The sequence below is a fragment of the Gossypium arboreum genome, chromosome 4 (assembly GCF_025698485.1).
Source record: "Gossypium arboreum isolate Shixiya-1 chromosome 4, ASM2569848v2, whole genome shotgun sequence".
Taxonomy (NCBI): domain Eukaryota; kingdom Viridiplantae; phylum Streptophyta; class Magnoliopsida; order Malvales; family Malvaceae; genus Gossypium; species Gossypium arboreum.
Window position 1 is genome coordinate 82,715,453 of NC_069073.1, and position 19,802 is coordinate 82,735,254.

Below are 19,802 nucleotides of genomic sequence, written 5' to 3' on the forward strand. Positions count from 1 at the left end.
GGAACACTAAATTTTTATTACTTTAGCCATTTTTTCTTGCAATTTAATTTAATTTAATTATTATTATTATTTATTAATTTACTTTTTTTTCTCTCTTGGCAGGTTTTTATAGTTTATGACTAGAAGAAACTCATCAGGACCACTACTTTTTGACGAAGAAACAGTTCGCAAAAATCAAAGAGAAATAAGGCGTAGTTTACGATATACAGAAAATGAACAAAAAGACAATACTCAACCTCCAACCGACGAGATAGCTGAAAACCAAGACAATCAGCTGCCTCCTACAGTTGCAGCTAATCAAAATCCCACTCCACGTACTATGTATGACTATGCTAAACCCTCTTTAATAGGAACTGAATCAAGTATAGTTAGACCTGCTATTGCTTCGAATAATTTTGAATTAAAACCTAACACTATTCAGATGATACAGCAGTTTGTTCAGTTTGATGGTTTACAGGATGAAGATCCCAACATTCACTTAGCAAATATCCTAGAATTTTGTGATACATTCAAAATCAATGGCGTTTCTGATGATTCCATCCGTCTTCGGTTATTTTCCTTCTCACTGAGAAACAAAGCTAAACAGTGGTTAAACTCGTTACCACGAGGGTCTATCACTACTTGGGAGTAAATGACCGAGAAATTTTTACTAAAATATTTTTCACCGGCTAAAATGGCTAAATTACATAATGATATCTCTTCTTTTGTGCAAATGGACTTAGAAACACTTTACGATGCATGGGTGAGATACAAGGATCTATTGAGAAGGTGTCCTCACCATGGGTTGCCTCTATGGTTGCAAGTTCAAACGTTCTACAATGGTGTGGATCCCTCGATAAGACAAATGATTGACGCTGCTACTAGTGGAACCATAAACAGTAAAACACCGGAAGATGCGTACGGATTCATAGAGGAGATGTCATTGAACAACTATTAGTGGCAAGTCATGTAACATCCCGAAATAGGGCCTAAACGGAACAATGGTTGCGAAACCACAAATCCGAGGTAGAAAATTTTATTTTATTATTATTTTTAGGTTCATGATATGATTGCATGATTGTGTGAAAATTTCGTGATGAAATTCTATGCATAAAGTGCTTAAGTTGAGATTAGGGACTAAATCGAATAATTTGCAAAACATACATTCTAGAAGTTTTTAGTATGAAATTGCTTTGGAATATTTATTAGGAGGGTTTAAATAACAATTTGACCAATTTCTAAGTTCATGGACAAAATATGACATGGATGGAATTTTTGAAAGTTTAATAAGGAAGGGCATTTTGGTCATTTGGATTTTAAATGAAATAAAAAGGGAAAATAACACCAAATTCATCATCTTCTTCATTAGCATGAAATTTCAAGGGTTCTCCATAGCTAGGGTTTGTTTCAAGCTTTCAAGCTCCATAGTAAGTGATTCCAAGCCCTGTTTTTAATATTCTTTACGTTTTCGGAGTCCCGGTAGCTCGATAAAGCTTATTCTAGCAATAATTTAAGTTAGGGTTCATATTTGGAAAAATACCCATACGTGAAAAGTATTTATTTTGATGTTTTATGATATAATATGAGGTTTTAAATTATGTTAGATAACTTGTGCTACTCGGTTTTAAGTGAAAACGAGAAAAAGGGCTTAATCGATAAAAATACCTAATAGTCATAAGTACATGTTAGAGTGTGAATTTGATGTTGTCATAGCAGGGAAAAATGATCAGCATGTCATAAAACATAAGAAAATAGGATGAAGTTTAAATTACGTGCCTTGGGGCAAAAGTGCAAATATGTGAAAGTTTAGGGGCAAAAATGTAATTTTTCCAAAGTTTGGGTCAAGGACTGTTTTGATAAATGTGAATATTAAATAAGTTAAATTTGCTATTATAGATCAAGAAGAGCGAAATTCAGGAGTAGATCGGGGAAAAGAAAAAGTAAAGGACTAAATTGTAAAGTTTAGTCATATTTTGTATCGAGGTAAGTTTACAGTAAATAAATGCAATATTCTTTTATTTTACATTATTATTGTCAATTTCCAGCATTTATATACTTATTTTTTTTGAATATTTAAAGTCGAATTAAAGGCGAAGTGACAGAGAAAAAGCATTAGGAAGCCCCGTTTGAACCTTAGGAATGTTAGGATGTTGGGGTTGACAGGATAGGACAGGACAGAAATGAGCCATGTAAGTCCATATCAGTTTTATGGCTTTGGAGATAGGAATGAGCCATGTAAGCCCATATTATATATATATATGGCATTGGAGACAGGAATAATTCATGTAAGTCCATGTCGAAGACATGGCATTAGGCGAGATATTGATGAGCGAGAACGACCCTAGTATCCTTAGTATTCCAAGTGGTTCAATGGGTCATTGTATACGTTAAATTACAGTGAATTATCAGCAAAAGGGAAGGTAGATTATGTAACACCCCAAACCCGGCCGAGATGTTATGGCCGAATCTGACGTGCCACATTGGAGTTGAAAACCCACGTTCCATTTTTAGTGTTTTAAAACCATATATTTTGTTGAGTTAACAAAGTGAATGGAAGATGGGCACCAAGTAGGAATCCGTAACAGAGGAGGTGAGCCATGAAGGCTGCTTAAGTACCAAGCTCTTCGATTGGGTCCAATCCTAGACATGCCCACAACCATTACCACACTTTGTTATATCGAGTTTAAATTTATTTAAGTGGACATCTTTGATAAATTGAATAATCGTGGCGTTATGATATTTTGAAATCAAGTATCGTTTTGAAAACATGTCCTAAGTCTAGCCCATTTGAATAATTATCAACCAGTTTTATAGTTATAAAAAAATAATATAATCCCGAAAAAGAAATAAAAGAAAAGTTAAAATGGCCTTATTACAACCCAAAAATAAATAATAATTAAAGGAAATTTAAAGGAAACCAACGCTTATTTAAAAGCCCAAAGGCGGTCACCGTGGCCATTCTGAATCCCCTCCGGCTCCAAGTCCCCATATCAAGGCTCACCTGCAAGGTTAAGGAAAGGGGGTGAGTTTGGAAACTCAGTGTGCAACAAGCCCCTTTCAGAGCCCAAAACAATATCTGCCTGCTGGGCCTAAGCCCAAATCCAATGTCAACACATACTGGGCCGTAGCCTTTTCATATTTCATATTTCATAACATTGGGCCGAAGCCTTTTACTGTAAACAGTATGGCCCATTGGCCCATTACAATATTACATGTACCATTAATGATAGAATGAATGCAAGCCTATTTGGGGAGACTACTCGACCCACCATCCGCTACTCTCTACCCGTACCAACCAACACACAATGTGGGGAATAACTCAACCCACCCAACCATAACTCTCCACTGGCAGCATAGCTGCTTTATCATATAACTGGAGGCCTAGTCTCTTTTAATAACTGGGGCAAAAGCCCTTTTAATAATTGGGGCATAAGCCCTTTTGATAACTGGGGCATAAGCCCTTTTGATAACTGGGGCATAAGCCCTTTTAATAACTGGGGCATAAGCCCTTTTGACAACTGGGGCATAAGCCTTTTTAATAACTGGGGCATAAGCCCTTTTGCAGTTCCTCCATCCATATAAAAACCCAACCCAATGCATTTATGAATACATCATGTGCATATCATACATATCATGTGCATATCATACATGTCATGTGCATATCATACATACCATGTTTATCAAAATCCCATGTATTAAATTCATATCTAAACCCTAGGGGTATAATGGTCATTTTTACCTAGGGGCAAAATGGTCATTTTCATATTATAAGGGTAATTCTATAATTTTACCGAAAATTAGGGTTTCCATGTTCATTAACGGCTACTAATAATTTATGTGTGCAAACAGTGATTCTGGCTTATTTTTAGCGAAATTGAGTTATTAGGCCTAAAAACCTTAATGGGCCCTACATAGCCGATTTTGTCATCTAGGCCCGTTTAGCCTATATTCCATAACAATTTTATCAGTCTCGATGCGAAATTTAACAGGTTTTCATTTTCCACCAATTTTACCCAAATGGGCCCGAAAGCCCATTGGGCCCTACTTCAGCCCCTCGAGGCCCAACTTACCAAGAACGCCAAAGATCACGCTCTTACCTTTTCCAATGTTCCCGATCATCCTCTTAGTGAATCTAACTAACTAATGAGCGTTCGCTTGCTCATAAGTCCTCGAAATACCAGAATTTCAGCATTTTGGCTTTTCGGCATTTGTCGCTTTAAGCTATGAATAAGGGTTCGTTACATAGCTATTTTGCGATATTCCTCGTCAAGATCTCCTATATGATTTCTCCTATAATCAACCGTTAATAGATCAGCTCACAATATTTGAACCAAATCAAGAACCCTCTAATATTAATACTTACACATTCGGCCACCATCCCTAATGGCCTTAGGAACCTTACCTTTGCCGAGATTGATGACTAGATCTAGCCACTCCGGTGATCCAAGCTAATCCAAGTTGACACTATGCCTTGCTGCTCCTCCACTATATAAACCATAAAAATATTAAAAGAAGAACCCCATATGTAACACCCCGAACCCGAGACCATCGCCGGTGTCGGACACGAGGGGTTAGCAAGCTAAGTTCACTTGTTTTGCCCATCCATTGGACATTTCCAGTCAGGCTGGAAAAACTGCGTCACTGTCGCCTTAAAAATCATATCTCGAGTTTCAAAACTCGGAAACTGGTTTCGTAAATTTTCCCTGAATTTAGACTCATATATCCATCCATGGGTTTATTTCTAGCATTTTGGTCGGGCCAATTGGTACAGTTTATTAGTTAAAGTCACCCATGTTACAGGGATCGACTGCTCTGACCTTCGTGCGGTATAACTTGAATATCTCTCTGTGCAGGGCTTTAATGCTGGTTCCGTTTGTTTCTAATGAAACTAGACTCAAAATGGAATCTGTACATATAAGGTATGTCTCCTAATTCTTTTGGATAATTTATAGTGAATTTTTAAAGTTGCGACAGGGAACCCAGAAACCATTCTGGCCCTGTCTCACAATAGCTTTAATATCTCTTAACCTGTAACTCCTATGACCATTTCGTTTCTTCCATAAGAAAATAGACTCATCAAGGTTCATTTACATAGCTTATTCACTATTTAATTCCATTCCTATGAATTTTGGTGATTTTTCACATTCACGCCACTGCAGCTGGCAGCATCTGTTTTAAGGTAGGGCTTACCTATTTGGTAGTCTCCATGAATCAACTAGTCTTGCCATACATAGGTTCATATATGATCATTTTAACCATACCAATGGCTGATCATATGACCAACATTCCTATTTCCAAGCCATAGCCACATCATGACACCAAATATATATATATACAAACCACAATTAGTCTAAGTTCATGCTTCCTTTTTCGAGCCATTTTCGCATGGCCGTACATACTTACATTACAACATATTTAACAAACATGAGGTAGTCCTATACATGCCATCTCAAGTTCAACCAATAATTTATACCAAAATGGAGGCTTGATAGTGTGGATGACTTGACTTCAACGATCCCAAATCCGATTGCTTGACGAAATCTAGAAAACCGAGAGCCAAAGCAACGGGTAAGCATTTTATGCTTAGTAAGTCTCAAGGAATATAATCAACTCTAATTAAAGCAATACATTCACATAACCAAATGCATCATTTCATTAATGCACATTCACATAATCGTACTTACTTCACCATCCCAACACTTATGTTCATACACAAATAACGGCTTCATTAAGGCCGATAACTCGCTCCATCATAGGAGCGGATATTCATACGCTCTTACTCCTAGCGCGCAAAGCACACACCGCACTTACCTTGTCATTGGGAAATTTCACAAGTGCATTAGCTGAAATTTTCCAGCAAGCTTATAATTTTCAAATCACATACCTTCGGAGTTTAACCGGACGTCGCTACTCGTTCAATCGCCTTCGGGACATAGCCCGGTTATGATAACCCGCACCAAGGCCTACGGGACTTAACCCGGATATCACGATTTCTCATGCACACATACATCAATAATCATTGGACATACATATTTCATTTTCGTTACTAAGGCTCAAACACAATTATAATCATTAGCATATTCGCCTTCGGGACTTAGCCCGGGTGGAATTCAAATACTCATACACACATAATCAATAATCATACACATCCATATTTCATCTCACATAATTCAAGTAAGGTCACTTCTTGAGGACTTACCTCGGATGTTGTCGAACGGCTTTTACGGCTATTCGATCACTTTTTCCTTCCCCTTGTCCAATTGTGGACCTCTTAGCTCTTGAGCTAATTCAAACAAATTCAATTTATTAAAACCTCATTGTGCTAGCTTATGGCCGAATATGACAAGGAATTTAAATGGTCATATGGCCACTCTTTAACTTGAATACACAATGGTCATGCACATTTTATACTACATCAAGCAATTCAATACAATTTATTTGAGCATCAAGGAAATGCTAAGGCCTTCAATAGGCTACCCAAGGCGAATATTCATGTACATGTTGAGGCCAATTATGCACTTAATACCTCACAAAAACAGCATGCATTTTACTAGTTAATGCTTTTCATATTGTGGCTCAAAACTTATAATATAGCATCAAGCACTTATATGTGTGCTAGGCCGATTTGTGCTTGCAATTTCACAATTATTCTTCAACATCTTCTTCGTTAAACAAACTTATTCATCACTTCCTTCATAACCAAAACATCATGTGCAAACATATATATACATATATGAGCATGGCCGAATTTCAAGGTGTCCATAGCCATCCAAAACACAAATTTTAACTAACATGCAAGAAGCATGAACCATGCTCATGAATGCATCATGGCCGAATATGACAATCATGCTCCTTTTCAACTTCAATCATGATAAAACAAAAAGAAAGCTCAAAATCTTACTCAAGAGTAGACAATCCATCATTGCATGCATCATCATCAAGCTTCACACTTAGCATGCAATGGCTTTATCACCATAACAACTTTGGCCAAATACCATTTCCATGGCTTAACAAAGATTTGAGCCATGGCTAACATGCACATCAAGTTAGCAACCAAAACATGCATGAAACTCCTAACACAACCTCATACATACCTTAGTCTTGATGCAAACTTAGCCAAATCTCCTTCTAGATCTCTTCCAAACCAAGCATGAAGCAAAAATCCTCCTTCTTCCTTAGTTTTGGCTCAAAGAAAGGATGAACAAAATTTTTTCTTTCCTTCTCTACAACTCACGGCAATGGGGGATTACCACACTCACACACATTTTTTTCATTTTTTATCACCCATACACCTTTGTTTATTATTTCACCCTAATGCACCAACAAAACATGTTTCATGACATGTTTAGCCCATCCTCCTTGTCATGGCCGGCCACCACCTATAAAGGGGAATTTGACATGCAAGTCCATTATTTTGCATGCATGCTTTAATTAGTCATCACACATTTCCTATCATACTTTCAAAGTTCATTACTAAGTCCTTTCTTGTGGAATTCACCCTTATAACACTAAATCAATCATCATAAAATGTCATACATGAGCACACACATGTTATAGGCATCAAAATAAATTTTAATTATTTTTATGCCTCGGTTTTGTGGTCCCGAGACCACCTTCCGACTAGGGTCAATTTTGGGTGTCACAACTCTCCCCACTTAAGAAATTTTCGTCCCGAAAATCTTACCGTAAATAGGTTTGGATATCGCTCTTTCATAGAGTTCTCGGTCTCCCAAGTAGCATCTTTTATCCCGTGCTTGAGCCATAACACTTTTACTAGCGGAACCCGCTTGTTTCGCAACTCTTTCACTTCTCGTGATAGGATACGAATCGGTTCTTCCTCATAACTCATATTAGCTTGAATTTCAATTTCGATGGACTAATCACGTGCGATGGATCGGATCTATAGCGTCGAAGCATCGAAGCGTGAAAGACATCGTGAACCTTTTCGAGTTCGGGGGCAAAATCAAGCGATATGCCATTGGATCGACTCGCTTCGGATATCTCGTATGGCCCAATGAACCTCGGGCTCAACTTGCCCTTACGGCTGAATCGAGTATCTTTTTCCAAGGCGATACCTTGAGAAACACTTTATCACCCACGATACTCGATATCCTTACGCTTCAGTTCGCTGCATTTACTTCGACGATCGGAGGCTATCTTGAGACTTTCACGGATTACTTTCACTTTCATTCAAAGATCTCTAATCAAATCCACCCGAAAATCTTACTTTCACCAAGCTCGGTCCAAAACAATGGTGTACGGCATTTACGACCGTACAAGGCCTCGTAGGGTGCCATCTTAATACTTGATTGAAAGTCGTTGTTGTAAGCGAATTCAATCAACGGCAAATACCGCTTCCCATGAACCACTAAACTCGAGGACGCAACATCTTAACATATCCTCAAGTATCTGAATTATCCGCCGGATTGACCCTTGGTTTGGGGGTGAAAGGCGGTCTTGAAATGCAACTTGGTACCCAAAGCCTCTTGCAATTTCTTCCAAAATAGCGATGTAATCTTGGGTCTCTATCCGACACGATAGAAATAGGCACCCCATGCAATCGAATAATTTGGGAGACGATAATTCGCCAATTTATCGAGCGAAAAATCCGTGCGACGGGGATAAAATGAGCGGACTTGGTCGATCTATCAACAATGACCCAAATCGCATCTTTCTTACTTGCCGACACCGGTAATCCGGATATAAAATCCATTGTCACTCGATCCCATTTCTATTCGTATCATGATTGGTCAAGTAATCCCGATGGCACTTGATGTTCCGCTTTCACTTGTTGACATATCGACACCTTGAAACAAATTCGAAATGTCTCATTTCATACCGAGCCACCAAAATTGGCGTTTGGTCATTGTACATTTTAGTACTACCCGGGTGGATTGACATTCGACTCTCGTGAGCCTCGCTCAAAATCATCGAAACAAGTTCAATTCCTTGGAATACATAATCGACCCTTGAACGTCAAGCGGTCATTGTCGTCAATCTGAAATTCGATTCTTCATCCGAAACACATTCGCTCGCTTAGCGACCAATTCAGCGTCGACCTTCGAGATTCAAGTATTTGATGAATCAATAACGGTTTGGCCTCTAATTCGACTACTAGCACCTCCTCGGGTGAAACGGATAAATGAGCATCCATCGCTCTCAAAGCGCATGCCTTGCGACTTAAAGCATCACCACCGCGTTGGCCTTTCCGGTGATAATCAATGATGAGTTCATAGTCTTTCAACAACTCAAGCCAACGTCTTTGTCGCGAGTTTAAATCTTTACGAGTCATCAAATATTTTAGACTCTTGTGGTCCGAATAAATATGACACCTTTCTCCAAACAAGTAATGCCGCCATATCTTCAAGGCGAACATTATGGTCGCTAGTTCAAGGTCATGGGTCGGATAGTTTCTCTTATGCGGCTTTAGTTGTCTCGACGCGAAAGCCACAACTCGACCTTCTTGCATCAACACACAACCTAACCCAAGCAAGGATGCGTCATCAGATATGACAAACTCTTTACCGGACTCACCGTACTAGCACTGGGGCCTCGGTTAAACAAGTTTTTAGTCGATCGAAACTTTCTTGACAAATGTTCCGACCACTCGAACTCAACATCTTTTGGAGTAGTTTCGTCATCGGTAGCAGCTATCATCGAAAAACCTTTCACAAATCGTCGATAGTATCCGCAAGCCCCAAAAGCTCCTAAATTCGGTAACATTCCTCGAGGTTTCCAATTGACTATGGTCGAAATTTTGTTCAGTCCATCCGACACCGATCGGACACCACGTGCCCCAAAAAAAGCTAACCTCTTTCACCAAAATTCACATTTACCAAACTTTATGTATAACTGCTTATCTCGTAAGATTTGCAACACTAGCCTCGGTGTTCGGTTTCATCTCTCGAATTGACCTAAATGTCATCGATAAATACAACTACGAACCGATCCAAGTATGGCTGAAAATTCTATTCATTAAATCCATAAACACCGCAGAGGCATTAGTGAGCCCAAACGACATCACCAAGAATTCGTAGTGACCGTACCTCGTTCTAAAAGCGGTTTTGGGTATGTCCGATTCTCGGACCCTCAACCGATAGTACCCGACCTTAAATCTATCTTTGAAAACACCAAGGCTCCTTTAATTGATCAAACAAATCGTCAATTCGTGGCAACAGATATTTATTCTTTATCGTCACTTTATTGAGTTGACGATAGTCGATGCAAAACCTCATGCTTCCGTCCTTCTTTTCACAAACAATCTTGGTGCGCCCCATGGAGAAAAACTCGGTCAAGCGAAACCTCTATCCGTTAATTCTTGCAATTGGACCTTCAATTCCTTTAACTCCGTTAATGCCATACGATACGGAGCTATCGAAATTGGAGTGGTACCGGTACCAATTCGATGCCAAATTCTACTTCCGAACAGTGGTAAGCTTAGCAATTCTTCTGGAAAACATTCGGTATTCACAAACCACGGGCGCAGATTCGGGTTTCTTTTACGATTCCTTGTCATCGAAAGCACGACGCAAGGTACGCTTCGCACCCTTTTCTTACATATTTCTAGGCCAACATCGGCGATATTACAACGGCAACTCCTTTAAGTCCGTAGACTCAACCCGTATTATCTTGTTATTCGCGCTCCTCAAATCGATAGTCTTGCTCTTGCAATTTACAACCGCATCGTGCATGGTCAACCAATCCAAACCAAGAATAACATCGAACTCATCGAGCGGCAAAAGCATCAAGTCCGCGGAAAACAAGAACCTCGGAACACTAGGGGACTTTTCTTGCACACTTTGTTGACAAGCACGTAATGACCCAAGGGGTTTGACACCGAATTACAAACTCAATGAGACTCAATGGGCAAAGTCTTCTTTGGATGCTAAGGTTTCACATATATATGAATGAGTAGAACCGGGGTCAATCAAAGCAATCACATTTGTATTGAAAAGAGTGAAAGTACCCAGAATAACATCCGGAGAGGCAAGCATCCTCGGCGTGCGGCGTATGGCATAAGTCCTAGCAGAGCACGAGCCTCAAATCGATGGTAGCATCTCTAGATCCTCTCGACCGCCAACGACATTGCCCATATTTCTAGGTGGCCTACCTCGAGCGATGGTAGCACCCGGGTTTGCACTCGACTTACATTCTGCTCATGCATCCTCGGGCAATCCTTCATAAAGTGGTCGGCCGATCCACACTTATAGCGAGAGCGATCACGAAACCAACAGCTCCCGAATGCCATTTGCCACAATGTGGGCACTCGCCCTCTCTCGGCGATCATTTCCACCACCGTGATCGAGGTGACTCGTGTGGTCACAGGGGTCGATCGCGTCCTCGTCTAGAAAAGCCCGAAACGCCTCTAGACCGGCTCACATCATCTCGAAATCTCTTCGATGCCTGTTGAAGAGACTTTCCCGAGGACCTCTTTCGGAATTCTCCGGTTCCCACATCAACTTTTTGTTTCTCCTTTCTAAGCTCTTCGACTTTACAAGCTCGCTCAACAAGTACTACGAACTCTCGTATTTCGAGAATGCCAACGAACATCCTTATATCATCATTCAGCCCATCCTCGGCGTTTACACATAATAGCTTCGGACGAAATGCATTCTCGCGTCATGGCTAAGCCTCACAAACTTTCGTTCGTAGTCGATAACGGACATAGAACCTTGCTTAAGATCAAGAAATTCCTTCGCTTTTGGTCGATGAATCTCGACTAATATACTTTTTTGAACTCGGTTTGAAAGAATTCCCAAGTCACTTGCTCTCTAGGCACCACGAAGTCGAGTACTCCACCAATAGTAGGCGGACTCACGTAGCAAGGAGATGGTACACTTTAAACACTCATCGGTGTACAGGATAGCTCATCGAGCACCGGATAGTGTTATCCAACCAAAATTCAGCTCGCTTCGGCATCATCATCATCCGTAGCCTTAAATTCAGTGGCCCCATGTTTTCGAATCCTATCGATTGGGGCTTACTTGACCTTATTTGGTCGATCACGGAGGTATTGTGGGTGCTGGGGTTGCATTTGTCGGGAATGGAGGTTGTGGAACAGTAGTGTTAGTTCGAATGTATTGATTAAACCATTCGTTCATCACACTATAAAAGGCTTGCCTAGCCTCATCATTCGGATTGCTGGCCATAGGTTGAGAGTCCGTCGGCGCTGTCCCTTGTGCGGGAGCAGGCGCCACACTCTCACACCATCAGCTATCGCTCGGTTGGGATCGGGATCCATTCTAATAACAAACACAAAGTCAAATTGTCAGAAATCACCACACTATCGATTCATCATTTAATGGCATGTATAGCTAGACCCCAAACACATCACGGTAGTCCTAGAATCGACTAAACCGGCTCGATACCAATAAAATTGTAACACCCGAACCCGAGACCATCGCCGGTGTCGGACACGAGGGGTTAGCAAGCTAAGTTCACTTGTTTTGCCCATCCATTGGACATTTCCAGTCAGGCTGGAAAAACTGCGTCACTGTCGCCTTAAAAATCATATCTCGAGTTTCAAAACTCGGAAACTAGTTTCGTAAATTTTCCCTGAATTTAGACTCATATATCCATCCATGGGTTTATTTCTAGCATTTTTGGTCGGGCCAATTGGTACAGTTTATTAGTTAAAGTCACCCATGTTACAGGGATCGACTGCTCTGACCTTCGTGCGGTATAACTTGAATATCTCTCTGTGCAGGGCTTTAATGCTGGTTCCGTTTGTTTCTAATGAAACTAGACTCAAAATGGAATCTGTACATATAAGGTATGTCTCCTAATTCTTTTTGGATAATTTATAGTGAATTTTTAAAGTTGCGACAGGGAACCCAGAAACCATTCTGGCCCTGTCTCACAATAGCTTTAATATCTCTTAACCTGTAACTCCTATGACCATTTCGTTTCTTCCATAAGAAAATAGACTCATCAAGGTTCATTTACATAGCTTATTCACTATTTAATTCCATTCCTATGAATTTTGGTGATTTTTCACATTCACGCCACTGCAGCTGGCAGCATCTGTTTTTAAGGTAGGGCTTACCTATTTGGTAGTCTCCATGAATCAACTAGTCTTGCCATACATAGGTTCATATATGATCATTTTAACCATACCAATGGCTGATCATATGACCAACATTCCTATTTCCAAGCCATAGCCACATCATGACACCAAATATATATATATACAAACCACAATTAGTCTAAGTTCATGCTTCCTTTTTGAGCCATTTTCGCATGGCCGTACATACTTACATTACAACATATTTAACAAACATGAGGTAGTCCTATACATGCCATCTCAAGTTCAACCAATAATTTATACCAAAATGGAGGCTTGATAGTGTGGATGACTTCGACTTCAACGATCCCAAATCCGATTGCTTGACGAAATCTAGAAAACGAGAGCCAAAGCAACGGGTAAGCATTTTATGCTTAGTAAGTCTCAAGGAATATAATCAACTCTAATTAAAGCAATACATTCACATAACCAAATGCATCATTTCATTAATGCACATTCACATAATCGTACTTACTTCACCATCCCAACACTTATGTTCATACACAAATAACGGCTTCATTAAGGCCGATAACTCGCTCCATCATAGGAGCGGATATTCATCGCTCTTACTCCTAGCGCCATAAAGCACACACCGCACTTACCTTGTCATTGGGAAATTTCACAAGTGCATTAGCTGAAATTTTCCAGCAAGCTTATAATTTTCAAATCACATACCTTCGGAGTTTAACCGGACGTCGCTACTCGTTCAATCGCCTTGGGACATAGCCGGTTATGATAACCCGCACCAAGGCCTACGGGACTTAACCCGGATATCACGATTTCTCATGCACACATACATCAATAATCATTGGACATACATATTTCATTTTCGTTACTAAGGCTCAAACACAATTATAATCATTAGCATATTCGCCGGGACTTAGCCCGGTGGAATTCAAATACTCATACACACATAATCAATAATCATACACATCCATATTTCATCTCACATAATTCAAGTAAGGTCACTTCTTGAGGACTTACCTCGGATGTTGTCGAACGGCTTTTACGGCTATTCGATCACTTTTTCCTTCCCTTGTCCAATTGTGGACCTCTTAGCTCTTGAGCTAATTCAAACAAATTCAATTTATTAAAACCTCATTGTGCTAGCTTATGGCGAATATGACAAGGAATTTAAATGGTCATATGGCCACTCTTTAACTTGAATACACAATGGTCATGCACATTTTATACTACATCAAGCAATTCAATACAATTTATTTGAGCATCAAGGAAATGCTAAGGCCTTCAATAGGCTACCCAAGGCGAATATTCATGTACATGTTGAGGCCAATTATGCACTTAATACCTCACAAAAACAGCATGCATTTTACTAGTTAATGCTTTTCATATTGTGGCTCAAAACTTATAATATAGCATCAAGCACTTATATGTGTGCTAGGCCGATTTGTGCTTGCAATTTCACAATTATTCTTCAACATCTTCTTCGTTAAACAAACTTATTCATCACTTCCTTCATAACCAAAACATCATGTGCAAACATATATATACATATATGAGCATGGCGAATTTCAAGGTGTCCATAGCCATCCAAAACACAAATTTTAACTAACATGCAAGAAGCATGAACCATGCTCATGAATGCATCATGGCGAATATGACAATCATGCTCCTTTTCAACTTCAATCATGATAAAACAAAAGAAAGCTCAAAATCTTACTCAAGAGTAGACAATCCATCATTGCATGCATCATCATCAAGCTTCACACTTAGCATGCAATGGCTTTATCACCATAACAACTTTGGCCAAATACCATTTCCATGGCTTAACAAAGATTTGAGCCATGGCTAACATGCACATCAAGTTAGCAACCAAAACATGCATGAAACTCCTAACACAACCTCATACATACCTTAGTCTTGATGCAAACTTAGCCAAATCTCCTTCTAGATCTCTTCCAAACCAAGCATGAAGCAAAAATCCTCCTTCTTCCTTAGTTTTGGCTCAAAGAAAGGATGAACAAAATTTTTTCTTTCCTTCTCTACAACTCACGGCAATGGGGGATTACCACACTCACACACATTTTTTTCATTTTTTATCACCCATACACCTTTGTTTATTATTTCACCCTAATGCACCAACAAAACATGTTTCATGACATGTTTAGCCCATCCTCCTTGTCATGGCCGGCCACCACCTATAAAGGGGAATTTGACATGCAAGTCCATTATTTTGCATGCATGCTTTAATTAGTCATCACACATTTCCTATCATACTTTCAAAGTTCATTACTAAGTCCTTTCTTGTGGAATTCACCCTTATAACACTAAATCAATCATCATAAAATGTCATACATGAGCACACACATGTTATAGGCATCAAAATAAATTTTTAATTATTTTTATGCCTCGGTTTTGTGGTCCCGAGACCACCTTCCGACTAGGGTCAATTTTGGGCTGTCACACCATAAGGCCTATACCTATATTCGGCCACCTCCCTAAACTAGAGGGGTTTCGGCTTTTCTTAACCTCCATAATATCGAATTGATTAAAGCCACGAGCACTTACCAAGGTTCACCTACCCAAACTATTCCAATCCCGTGTTAACTCTGATTCAACGCAGTCCCAGCTCCAAAACACTAGCAGAAATCGTACCACAAGGATTCTAAGAATTGGCCACCAAGTCACCCAAGGGTGCTACGCTTTCGGCTTTTAGATCACTGAAGAAGAAGTGGTTTATGGACCAAAAAGGGTGTTGACAAAATAGTTGAAAGGCTTTTTTTTTAAAATAACAAGAATCGGCTAAAAAGAAAAAGAACAAGTGTATACCTTTATAAAGAAATCGACTTCCTTTGACTCCTTCGGGATTTGGCTTGTTGCTATTCGGTTAGCAATGAAAAGAAGGATGAGTTCGGCTTTTACTATAAATGAAAGAGAGGAAGAATGGGGGTAAAGAGTTTATGGACGAAATAATGGAAGAGAAAAGAGAGGAATTGCTTAAGAAAAATCGACACAAGTGGAAAAAAGAAAGAAAACAAAAGAGAAAAATGCCACCCTAAAACCCAATAGCCGAATTTACACTAACCTTCCCCCCTTGGCCGGCCATCACTTCCCTCATTTCAAATCTCCTAAAATCTCTCCTAGATACGCTCCCCCTTATCTCTCCATCATCCTTAAAATCTCTCCCCTTATCACTCCTTAATCCATGCACTTGACTAATTCAAACTCCTCCAACAAAATCCACCTGGGTTCCATCACTTACCCTTCCTGCTCATAAAAATAAATAACCTTATTTGCCAACACAGGGAATCGATCCCATGTCTTCCCCTATGCTCCACATGCCACCTTTTTAGGAGCTTAGTGGCGTCACCCTTGCCACTTTACTAAAGTTCTTTTTGTGATACATTTCTCCCACAACTTTACATAAGGTCACCTAGCCAGAACCCCTAACTCTTTAGTCCAAATTTTGAAAATTCTACCGGGTTTTGGCCAACACATGGCCCTTCTATAAGCCTATTTACATACTCAAAATTTGAATTTCACAATTACATACCAAATTTTAGAAACTTTTCTTAAAATATCAAGAATCGCGAAAAAACCCAAAAATCAGGATGTTACAGATTATATTTATGAATAGTGAAAGGTCAGGTAAGTGAGTAAAGAAGAAGGTAGAAAATGAGAAGTAAAGAAAGTTTATGAGGCTAGGTGACATTATGTATAATTATTCATTATGTTGAATGTTGTAATTTATTTTCTTGTAAGCTTACTAAGCCTAGTGCTTACTCTCTTTATTTTCTTTTTCTTATAGTTTTTATCAAGCCAATCGGGGATCGAAGGAAACGTCGGAGACCCGATCACACTATCGAAGAAATCACATTGGTATAGTTAGACGTTTCGTTTTGTGTATGGCATGTATAGGAACTTGGTTTCTTTTGATATGATCTGATCAATGAATGATGTGTAAATACTTGCTAGTGATTAGCTAATAGAGTGGCTGATGATATACATGTTTAATAGTATGTATGATTAAGTAGTAACTATCACATGAAAACTAAGAAAAATGTGAAAGTAACTTAAAAACAGATTCAAGTATCAGAAATAATGGGATTTTGAAAAATCACAAGAAATTGTAGACACATGGGTTGATGGTGAATAATATATGAAATTAAAGCTCGTTGTGTCTATTTTCATATGGAATAAGCAAAACAGGTAAAGGTTTTGTATTTTATAGGGTATCTGAGTTTTGGTGAAATAGGGCTAGAGCGATTTCTGGATCCCCTGTTCCAAATTTATAAATTCACCATAAATTTTACAAAAATAATTAGGTGGTGTACTTAATATGGTTAGAATCCTTATTGAATCTATTTTTAATAAAAACAAGTGGTATAGTCATATGATTTTTGTACAGAGATAAAAGTGGTTCGTAGTAAGTAGAGGCCAGTGTAGTCAAATTCTAAAACAGGGGTAACTTTAACTAATAAACTGTACTAATTGGCTAAGTCAAAAATTCTAGAAAAACATTAGTAGATAGATATATGAGTCTAGTTTCAGGAAAAATTTACAGATCTTAATTTAGAGTTTTGAAACTCGAGAAATGAATTTTTAACCAACCATGATGCAGAAAAATAGTTTATTCCGAAAATTAAAATAAGTGGTTTAGAGTTGTTTAAAAGGTAAGATAAGTTTAGTAACACCTCAAGCTTGACTCCAGTGACGGTTTCGGGCGTGGGGGTGTTACAAGTCATGAGGACTAAGCCAACAAAAACAACCAACGTTTATAACATCGATTCAGTCACCATGCTCTCTAATCAGGTAGAACTTCCCAATAAAAAGAGTGATAGTTTTCTTGGTTCTACGCAGGTACATCCAGTAATGAGGTGTGACTCAAGCGGAGGAGGTGTGCATACAGAACACCAATCCTTAAATCTTACGACTGAATAAGAACAAGTCAACTATATGGGTAACAATAACTTTCGATCTCAAAATAACCCATACAGTAATGCCTATAATGCAGGTTGGAGGAACCACACAAATTTTTCCTGGGGAGGTCAAGGGAATCAAAAGCCACAAAAGCCTCAGGGTTTTCAACAGCCACCTTATCAACAAGAGAAGAAGCAGAATTTTGAAGAGATGCTTTCAAAATTCATCTCGGTGTTAGAAACCCATTTCCAAAATATCGAGACAGTACTTAAGAATCAGCAAGCATTGATCCAAGGACTCAAAACTCAGATAGGCCAGCTATCCAAACTAATCTCCGAAAGACCACAAGGTAGCCTGCCAAGTAATACTGAACCTAATCCGAGGGAACACCTCAATGCAATTAGTGCCCAAGATAAGGAAGGATTCATTGCACCTGAGCCAGATTTACAACAAGATAACGCGATGAACAAAGAACGAGAAGAGGTAAACGATAATGATCCCAAACAGGTAAGTACGAATCATGAATCTCGTGTGCCATATCCTAAAGCGATGACGAAAGACAGAATAGAAGAACAATTCGGTAAGTTTGTCAAATTCTTAAAGAAATTACATATTAACTTACCTTTTATTGAAGTTCTTTAGCAGATGCCCAATTCAGCAAAATTTTTAAAGGAACTTCTGAGCAATAAAAGGAAATTAGATGCTACATCGCATGTGGAACTCAATGCAGTCTGCTCAGCTATTCTAAAGAATGAGCTACCTAACAAATTAAAAGATCCAGGGAGTTTTTCAATTCCTTGTTTAATTGGTAGTCTATCTGTGAATAATGGTTTAGTTTATCTAGGAGCAAGTATAAATGTTATGCCGTATAAAATGTTTAAACGACTAGGTCTCGGTAAACCCAAACAGACTAGGATGAGCATACAATTGGCTGATAAAATAGTTCAATTTCCTAAGGGTGTTATTGAAGATGTTCTCGTTAAAATTGATAAATTTAGTTACCTAGTAGACTTTGTCATCTTAGATATGAATGAGGATAACGAGGTACCTTTAATTTTAGGACGACCCTTTTTAACAACTGCTAGAACCATTATTAATGTAGGCACAAGGGAGCTAACACTTCGTGCAGGTGACGATGCAGTAACACTCCAAGAACGCGACTCAATCGAAACCCCTATGACTCAGGATAATGCTATAAAACCTGTCGATGATAAAACTAATATTCAGTCATCCTTGCAGGAACCTTCTCAAACCAAGACAACAGCGACAGCGAGCTATTATCATAAAAAGAACAAAGACGTCTATGAAGAACGAAGGCTACGGATAGAAGAGCTAGACGAATGGCGAGAACACAAACCGAGAACACATGATAAACTGAAACTACACCAAAACAATCCCGATACCTCTCCTAATCAACTTAAGGTAGGCGATAAAGTCTTACTAGATGCCGTTGATCTTCACATTGTCACTACCACACCGAATGAGGAAATCCCTCTTATGGTACTCAGTATTTTTCCATTCGGTACGATGGAGGTGAGTCATCCCAAGTTCGTCACTTTTAAGGTAAACAGCACCCGATTAAAACCTTGTTTTAAGATTGATAGCAGGAACGAGGAGTATGAACTCCTCAACCCACCATGATAAATCAACGGAGAGGTAAGTCGAGCTTAGACTATAACTAAGCGCTTCTCGGAAGGTAACCCGATCACTAACATATTTTGATTTCTTTATTTTTAATTAATTTCTAACACTTCAAATTATCAACTTTATCTTTGAATTGCAAAGTTTTTCAGCACACACGGCCAGAAACACGGGCGTGCCCAAAGCTGTGGCCAAACAGGGGAAGAGACACGATCGTACGAGACGATCATGTTGAAGT

The 19,802-nt window shown here is 39.1% G+C and overlaps 1 non-coding gene across 1 annotated transcript; it reads right to left on the minus strand.

The window, feature by feature from the left end:
- Positions 1–680: 680 nt before the first annotated feature.
- Positions 681–786, minus strand: LOC128291955 (small nucleolar RNA R71). Its single transcript, XR_008281939.1, has one exon. It is a non-coding gene; the product is annotated as a small nucleolar RNA R71 (small nucleolar RNA).
- Positions 787–19,802: the final 19,016 nt, after the last annotated feature.